Source organism: Drosophila ficusphila, unplaced genomic scaffold (assembly GCF_018152265.1).
Source record: "Drosophila ficusphila isolate 14025-0441.05 unplaced genomic scaffold, ASM1815226v1 contig_791, whole genome shotgun sequence".
NCBI lineage: Eukaryota > Metazoa > Arthropoda > Insecta > Diptera > Drosophilidae > Drosophila > Drosophila ficusphila.
The window spans coordinates 9,203,355-9,213,081 of record NW_025064737.1 but is presented as its reverse complement, the minus strand read 5'-3'; the positions used below and the strand labels follow the sequence as shown (position 1 = coordinate 9,213,081).

At 37.8% G+C, this 9,727-nt stretch overlaps 1 long non-coding RNA gene across 1 annotated transcript in view; it reads left to right on the top strand.

The window, feature by feature from the left end:
• Window positions 1-3,522: 3,522 nt before the first annotated feature.
• The window catches only part of LOC108097598, a 41,990-nt gene continuing 35,785 nt past the window's right edge, over window positions 3,523-9,727 (top strand). Inside the window, exon 1 of the long non-coding RNA XR_001771801.2 lies at window positions 3,523-4,067. This is a non-coding gene — a long non-coding RNA (uncharacterized LOC108097598). The remainder of the gene's footprint in view (window positions 4,068-9,727) is intronic.

Below are 9,727 nucleotides of genomic sequence, written 5' to 3'. Positions count from 1 at the left end.
CAAATTCTCAGTTCTCCGGGATGACCGGCAGTTTCTCCGAGAAACTCTTTCCGGTCTCTGGAAGTGTGTGTGTGTGCGTGTGTGTTGGTGATGTGCTTCCAGAGTGGGAGAGCGGGCATCCGGCCGACTCCTCCAACTGGTGTCCACTCCCGGATGCAGTGCATCATGGCCTGGCTTGGCATGGGCTTTAGGATTCCGGATGCGCCTTCCTGCTGGGTGTGGATCAGGATGCAGTGCATCATCACTTGACTTGGCATGGAGTTGTGGTTATCCCCCTGCTCGGAGTGGAGGATGCACTGCATCATGACCCGACTTGGCATGGATTTGGAGGTGCCCGATACCTTAATGCATGGAGTGGACTCCAGGATGAAGTGCATCCAAGCCTGAAGAGGTAAGAAGCTATTTTTTTTATTATGTGATGACGTGGCTTTTGTAAATGTAATTCAATTTTTTAATTAAATATTTATTTTATTTTATTTCAGGTTTTTGGTTTTGTACTTGGCTGGTTGCAGAAAACAATTGGTGACACCATCTAACTTTTAACTTGGAGTTGGACTTTAGGATGCAGTGCCCCAAGGTTATTACGCAGTGAGTACATCCATTAGACAATAAATAATTAAGTTATTTATTTTAAGAATTCAGAAATATTTTAACAATGAAGTTAAGAGGAACAGATAAAGATCTAATAGTATTAAAGAACAAGAAAGAAATTTAACAAGTGAATTTGATCAATTATTGAACTTGAAGAACATGAAAATCAAACACAATTAATAATTAAAAACAAGTAAGGACATATAATATTAATATATATAGTAAGGATAGTTGTAAGAATGCGGCGACCGGAGATATATAGTATACTGATACCACCAAAATGGACTGGACAACAGGATGCGGGATCAAATATGAATGGCGTGAACTTCTATTGAAATCCACTCCAGGATGCAGTACATCAACTCTTTGGGGTATGTATTTCTAAAAATTATTAACTTGTATAAAATAATTAAACTAATATTTTTAAATCCTTCTTTTCATTACAGATGATGCCTAAACCTTCCTATTTGGAGTGAACTTCAAGATGCAGTGAATCAAAATCCCGAAGAGGTAAATACCTTTTTTACTAACAAATTAATATTAACTATTACTATTAGTAACAAATTACTTATTTCATTTTTTTGTTTTTTATTTAATTTCAGGGTAAAGTGTAAAGTGTAAATGTTGCGGATAAAGAGGTTGCAGTGGTTATCTAACTTCAAGAAGACGAAAGATTGCAGTGCACCAAGGTTATTTCGCAGTGAGTACATGAATTAGACAGTAAATAATTTAGTTATTTATTTTAAGATGAAAAATAGGACTTAGCGTAGGTAAGCTTATTTAAAAAAGAAGTCAAGAGCAACAGTTAAAGATCTGCTGTATTGTATTAGTATATACATATATATCATATAGTAAGAATAGTTACAAGATTGCTCGTCAGATAAAAAACAACGACGTTATCATTTTTTATATTAATCAATTATTTATATACATATATATATTCTGATCTTTCCTATGGCAGCTATATGATTCCTGCAAGGGTATAAAAAATGATTATGATAGTGGAACAAATGAAAACCTTACGCAACGTTTTTAGGTAAACTGAGAAATATTGCTTAGATTACAAGATTTTAGCGCACCTGTGCTCTTCCTTCGTTCTTTTCGAACCTCGCACGAAAGTGTTGAGGGAGGAACCCAAACAATTTGGACTAGTCGCACGACTCGAGCACGCGTTGTTTGTCCACTCACTTAGCGGTTTGTCTTAGCCCGGTTAAGGAAGTGTCCGCAGTCAGCGAAACACAGAGCTTGCAACACATTTCGCAGGTAAACACGTGGAAAGGCGTCGCGTCGGCTCTTTGGACCGTGTCGATGGCGCTGTGTCCGGTACCCCCATCCCTCCCCTTTTCCCCTCTCCCTATATAGCCTATCCCCTCTCCCCCAAATCCCCATCACCTGAAGAACGGTTGAAAAAAGGGCCTGCTTTCTGTTCGGAACACTAACTGCGAGAGTTATAGTAACTCGCCTTTGTTGACTTTCCTATTAGCATCATGTTCAGTTAGGTTCTCAATAAGGTTACACAATCCTGACATTTAGAGGACAGAAGAAGGATTTTATTACGGAACTTACTTTCCATTTCAGTTTATAAACATTTCCTGATTCACTTGAATGTTTTAAAATTCTTAATATCCATGCAGGAAATATTAAAGTTGGTCAAAGGGTTCAAAAGCAGATTAAAATGTACCCCAAGCAATCCGAAAGAGGTATTTCTGTTAGAATGTTCTTATACCATTTATTTTATTTAGTGCTGGAGCTTTCTCTCCTAACTAAAGCGTTAGTTATGGAATTGACCACATACGTAATAAATCCAATCAAAAATTTTCGTTAAATAGAAAAATTAATACAACAATACTTAAAGTAAAGTTCTTAAAGCTTAGAATTCTTTTTAATAGGTTAAAAAATGTTCTGCCCCTCTGTAAATATTAAATAATACAATTTACTTTGGAAATGGTAACATTTCAAAAGGTTTCCTTATTATAAGCAGTGACTTTGGGTTGAGCAAACTTAAAGAGTTCTTAGTAATTATTCCATTGCAGATTAAGGACTTTCGGTTTCATTGAGGGTCAAACTTATTTCGGCAGGTCGTCCCTTTATCCGGGCAACATTTGCGAGTTAATGCTCCCTATATTGCGCCCCTAAGTGCTGGGAAAGTAAATAAGAGGCCACATGCCACATGAAACATGCCACATGCGGGGGCATCCACCCCGAAAAGTTTGCCACCATAAAACGGAGTCTGCGCACAATAAAATGCATCCGTCCGTCGATGGTGATTGATTTTCGACGCGGCACGGAGCGCTTGATTGCGTGTATCTGCGGCAAGTGACTGGTACTGTTACACTGCGCAGATACAGATACACCGATACAGATACTGATATAGAAACGGATACGGATAGGGATACTTGGGGCGGGGGCGTCAACGGTCGGTGGTTGATTCCTGTCGCCGGCGAATTTATGTATCTGGAACGGAAAGGAGCCGAGAACAACCCCAAACATATTGCAATACTATATGCCAAGACCCGAAATCGAAATCGAAGAATATCGAATGTTTTGTGGGGTGTGTGCGTGCGTTTTCCTTCGAGGGTGCGGGTGCGATTCGAAAGATATATGCCCCGTCATATATCTATATCTAGGCAGTTCCCCACGCCGCCTTATTTATTTGTTTATCTACTATTTATGATACCCGAGAGCCGAAGTCGAAGTCGAAGTTTTTCTTGGACCCCCGTAACGTGTTCGTCACGGTCGCCGTTGTGTGCCGATTTTCCTACAGACTATAACCAAAGCCAATACCAAAGCCATAGCTGTAGCCATAGCCTTATTGGCATCGCACTGGGTGACTCTTGGCGTCGGCGTCGTATATCTCAGGGTTTCAATGTGTGAGTGGGCCATGCGATTGCGATTCCTGGAAACTAACAGCGATTCACAGACAGCGGAGAACTCGCACACCATTCAGTTCACTCGATGACGCTCCGCACCTCGCATTGCTGCGATTCTCGACTCCAAAAAAAGAAAAAACAAAAAATACAAAAACCAAGAAAACAAAAACCATAAAGAAAAAACAACTGCCTCTAACACTTGGCCACCGCCGGCGTGCTTGTTTTCCGAAAGTGTTAAAACAATAAACCAACAACAATAACATCAGCGTTTACAACGGCATCGGGAACTATAACACTGTAATCGAAAGACTATTGGGCCACAAATAAAGATTTAATGTGCACTTTTCATAAACATTCCGCGCCGGCCCAATGACTGAGTGCTTTAAATTATAGCCATCATCAAATCGGAGACCGGTGGCAAACTGTATATCGCCATTATCTGTTATTGCACCTAATCGCCAATAAGAATTTATTAATCGCGCCTTCGAATTTCCATTGCATTCGGAGCCGACGGCAAGTGACTTTTCCGGAAGTTGTATTCAGTGAAGTTCAGAGGCGCTTTAATGATAATTTATTAAAGGTTATCTAAGTTTGTGGCGATCTTCGGTGAGTATAGTTTTTGTTTCTTGAATTTAGGGGATTTGGAAAAGTTATAACTAATTTCTTTCGTTTTAAGAAATAAGTCACATATATATTTTACCTTGAGCTTAAGACTTCATTCAATGTGACTTCTAAGGTGCAAAACAAATCGCAAATCGCAAATTAAAGATTATAATATTTAACTTTCAAAAGAAAGCATTAACATTAAGCCAAAAATAATAATCTTTTTCTAATTGTGTAAATAGTTATCAATTTTATGTTGATTCATTTTGACTTTAACAAATTTGTATATAAATAATAAAAGTGTGTTTAACTCTATAAAAACTATTTTGCACAATGCATTGCAATGGTTTGAATCAGTTATAATTATTGCGATAATGTCAATAAAAGTTTGAAAAAGTTTTAAAGACTTGTACTTTCACTTAATTGTTAAAAAAAGTAAAGATTTCAAAGATTTAAAAGACTTAAACAAAAATATTTTTATTACTGCACTTTATGTTTAAATTATTTTTGAATATGTTTTTTTTTTCTTAAAAAACAGAGTTAAATAAATAGTAAACAGTTATTTTTATACCCTTGCAGAGCAAAAGGGTATTATAATTTCAGTCAGAAGTTTGCAACGCAGTGAAGGAGACACCTCAGACCCCATAAAGTATATATATTCTTGATCAGCATCACGATCAGAATCCAAATCCGTCTGTACGTCTGTCCGTCTGTCCTCCTGTCGGTTTCTATGTAAACTAGTCTCTCAGTTTTAAAGCTATCTCGCTGAAACTTTCCCAAAAGTTGTGTAGTTGTTGCACGCAGTATATAGGTCGGAACGAGCCGGATCGGCCGACTATATCGGATAGCTCCCATACAAGAGAATGAAATAAAAAATTCTTACTCCGTTGTTTTTGATCAGAACGACTTGATTTCTTCCAGATGGCGTTTTCTAACTGCTATTGAATTTCGTATTAAATTTTATCAAAATCGGATAACTCTATCATATAGCTGCCATAGGAGAGATCAAAAAATATATATATAAATAATGGAAAAAAATTATAATGTCGTTGTTTTTAATGCCACGAGCATGATTTTTGGAACATCAAGTTTTTGAAATACTCTTAAATCGAGAAAAAAATTTCATAAAAATCGGAGTACTATATCATATAGCTGCCATAGGAAAGATTGAAAAATCTATATAGAAATAACGGAAATAAAATTATAACCTCGTTGTTTTTCATCAGACAATCATGGTTTTTGGAATATAGAGTTTTCTAATGAGTCTTGAGTTACAATTTAAATTTCATCAAAATCGGACGACTATATCATATAGCTGTCATATGAACAATTTGGAAAATTAATAGAAAAATTGTCATAGCTTCGATGCTGTTTAGCTTTTATGTATTTTGTTCGACATATTTAGTGACTGCAAGGGTATATAAGCTTCGGCTTGCCGAAGCTAGCTTCCTTTCTTGTTGTTCTTCTTTTAAAGTGGCATAGGTTTATGCAGTTCAAATGTTATGTCGTCAAAAAACTCACTTAATCTCTTTAATAAATTTGCAACATAGTTTCAATAAAAATATATAGTTATATCTAAGTTATAAGGATGTTAAAGTATTGTCATAATTAATGATGTTAAGAAGGGAACTAAAAAAAAAACGAATTTCATGATCTTCAATATGTTGAATGGCTTAAAAGATTTGTAGGTAGTTCTTTATGAAACTGTTTAAAAAATGAAATGTAAATAACATATCTTTTCCCAGAATTATAAAATAGTTTGTATGTATTTAATTAGCACTTTAAGGAAATGCAAAACGATGCTCTGCATGCATTCCCACGCATCTGAATCCAGTCAAGACGCCATAAAAAGACGACAATGTTATCATAGCCGTGCTTTATGTCCTTTTTAATTCTTTTCCACTATCTGAGAGTGCGTGATACTATTTGCAGTAATCCTTTGAGGGGGCAGAGAAGGGAAGTAACAGATTTCCGGTCGCCATTCTTCGTTTATGGCATCTGGGAAATTCCCACGACTCCCGTACAAATTCGCTCTACAAGATCACGTACGGCCATAAAAGCCCGCGCTGAAATAACGGGAAATGGAATGGCGGCACTTAAGAACCGCCGTCGCTTAATCCAATTCCGCGAAATGGAGCCACGCTCACCACCCTCGCTTTCCACTTTCCACCCCTCGGCGGTTTTCTTTATCTATCGTCAACCATTGCCATTCCGAGTCCACCACCTTATCTTCAAATGTTTTCGTTACTGTGTGCGTGCGTATCGCGTATCTGTGACTCTAATGGCCGCACACATTGTTGCAGCTCAAGCGGATACAGATACGTTTCTTAATTGCTGCGCAGTGACAGTGGGCGGGGCATATCGAGGAAGTAATGGCGTGCAGATAACGCAGGGTTGCCAGATCTGTGCTAATTTGAAGGGTTTGTGGGCAATATTTTGTTTTTATATGGGTAGTACATTTTCAGGAATCTTAGAGAAAAAAAATTATTTAAGTTCATATATAGTCAAAAACAAATATGTATTATAATTGTCAATGGATTTTTAAGTTAAATGCAGTAAGACAATTTTTTTAACAGTTTTAAAGAAAATCAAGTTCGTCGTTATACAGGACTTAATTTATAATCACAATCGTATAATACTGCAAACATTATTTTGAAACAGTTTTTATATATGTATATTTAACCATAAAATATTAAAAATTGTGTTACTTTTTCTTCTATTATTATTTCCATTTAATTGTTTTCCAGAAGATAAAGTTTAACCATCTTTGCAGCTATATTTTAATATATCCAGCTATATAATTTATTTTCAATTTCCAGAATGATTTTGTTTTTATAGTTTAACACTGTTTTAGGTCCTTTAAACCCAAATAATGGTTCTTGTATTATCTAAGGTGTTTTTGAAGTTCAATCTGTAAGGTGTTGTGATACACTAAAAGCTTTTAGTAAAGTCTCAATCCATATATTTAGGGCAGATAATGAGTTCACCTCATGTTGGACTTGGTCGGACGTTAAACAGACGACAGAAACGTCAGTATAACGCCATCTATTGAGGAGTGTGCGCAATATTTTTATAAGTCAGGTTACGCACTGAAAATATAAGAGCTGAGAAAACGGTTTGTATACTAAAAGGGGCGGAGCCTAAATCCATGATGGCCGCCAACGATTTGAAGCCATGCACATATACACACACACCACTTGAGCTACTGAATTTGGAGGTAACGTCTTTTTGGATTTGGCGTATAAATTTCCATACCCATGCTTTAGTCATTTTTTAGTCAACAGTTTTAATCCTATAAAGGATTAGCTTTCTACCAAGTAAAGTACAGTGCTTACTCGAAATCGTAACAAACAAATCACATAAAACTGGGTGCATAATGTATTTATTGGGTTTTTAACCCAATAAAGCTTGAACATTTATATTAAAAAACCAATCCTAATGTTTCTGCAGCTATTTCGTTCTTACTTTACAAGCCTTGTAAGCTATGAGAAAAGACGATTAAGCAACTTGATACTCCTCTAAATGTGTATATTTAAAAATACCCGTTCTTATTAAAAGGTTGTTACAGGAAGAATTGACATAAAAAATTCGACAAATGTATGTTTGTATCTCTTTCATATTTCAGGCTGAAAAAGATTTTGACAGGAACGAAGTTTTGTATATACAAAATTTATATTTAATACAATTCACAATTATCAGGTGCATGGACATGCAATAATTATGTCTGACCTATAGCACCATTTCAAAATGTAATTTTGGAAAAATACGCAGAATTGACCTTATGTTAACCTGAGCTTACCAAATAAAAAACGGAACCACAACGTTATTCAAATTGGGAATTTTGGTAGGTGATAATGAATGTCTTATCGAAAGACGTTTGGTCAAATGGGAGAGTTCGAGACTTTTTGTTATCAGTATTTAAGTGTGTATGTGGTTATTAAAACTCTTTTAAATATAAGTCGCCTCAATATATACATTACATATAAAGAATCATTACTAAACTCTTTAATTCATACAAGTAGTATGGGAAGATTACAAAACACCTGATTTAAAAAGGCATAGTTTTCGAATACGCGAGTTCAAGGCCCTTTGAAATCTTTACTTGAACATTTTACATCCACTCGCCAGAGTGAAACTCGTTTAAAGTTATAATTAGCTAGCATAAATGAAGCGATAAACGAGTGTTCGAAATGCTCTCATAAACACCCGAATGTCCCTTTCCCATCGGCACCCTTTATTTCCGTTCGAGACTCGCCCGTTCTTTATGATCTAGCATAAACATTAAGCGATGACCTTGGCCCAAATGCGGCTTCGTCGATCGGGCGTAACATTGCGTAATGAAAGGATACACTGCGTGTCCTTGAAGCGAATGCAGTGCCATTACGATCCGGTTTCTAAAGCCATTTGGAGGCCATGAAAAGAGTTGAGTCCTGTGTGCGCAAAGTGCTGAGCGGTGTGGTATCCTCAAGGTCGAAAGGCTTGTGTGGTTGTGGCCCTGTAATACTGTTATCCTTGCCAGGATGCAAATCAGTGCGGCTTGCGAGCTCAGCGGCGTGCAACATGTGTTGCCCGGCGGTCGCGGATCGGTTTTCGTTTCGAGTTGAGGATGGGATATCCGTTGGATAGCAATCGAAAAACGCTTTCCAAAATCGCCGGCGGACCTTCACGTGCGGCAGTAACGGTTTGTGCTCCATCGTCCATCGCGAAATCTAAGCGTCCTCGTAAATCCAAATCGCCACAGACGGTTTCCTCGCTACGTGGACTCGTAAAAGCCAGCTCAAAAGTGACCCTCTCCTGCAGAGACAATAGCCCCGAGCTTCTTACAATGTCGGCAGCTCCTTTTGTCTGCGAAATGCCAAAGAAATGAGTAGAAATAAACGAAAATGCCAGAAGGAAGCAAATTTATTGCCGGCAACGGACTTTGCGAAAATGTCAATGTCGTTTTTATGGCATCAAATGTTTGAGGAGCTTATGCGAATGGCTGTCACAAAGTGGATTCAAACTTATCCCACTCACGAATGCCATTTAGGGTAGATTGTCCGCTTGGATACTTTGTTTTTCGAATGACAGAAAATCGGACTAAAGAGTTGTGATTTCCTTTCGGAGAACTTCTCGTTCGCTTTCCACCGCCACTTACTTTCCTGGAAATGTAACTGCTGCAGACCTTGTGGCCAAGGCCATTAAGCAGCGGAGCTCGTCTTTGTTGCACTCCCCGCGGCTGGGCATTTAAATTGTGTATCTTTTAATGGCGGATCAATGAGATTTATATAATGAGGCCCGCTTTTGTACGCAGCTTTGGGCGGACTCCATAAAAGGCCGCGCTTAATGCGACTCCGCCATTTTACTCAGACTCCACATTCACATTCACAGTCGAAACCAAAACGAAACGAAATGAGATGAAAAAAGAGTAAAGAAATCTGATATCATTCGGCGTCCGTAAAGAAAATAAAGCGGGAACCCTCTTCTTTTTATGGCCAAGGGGTCGTTGAGATTGTGAAGCAGAATTTACCATTTTGGATGCAGTGTTTCCCCCTCTACTCCCCTGCTCCTCGGCAATCCAATCAAATCGAATCCAATCCCATTCCCATTCTCGTTCCCAATCCGAAGTTAAATCGCATCTCCGTCGAGGCTGGGCCTTTGTGGCCGTACTTTTTAACAAGTTT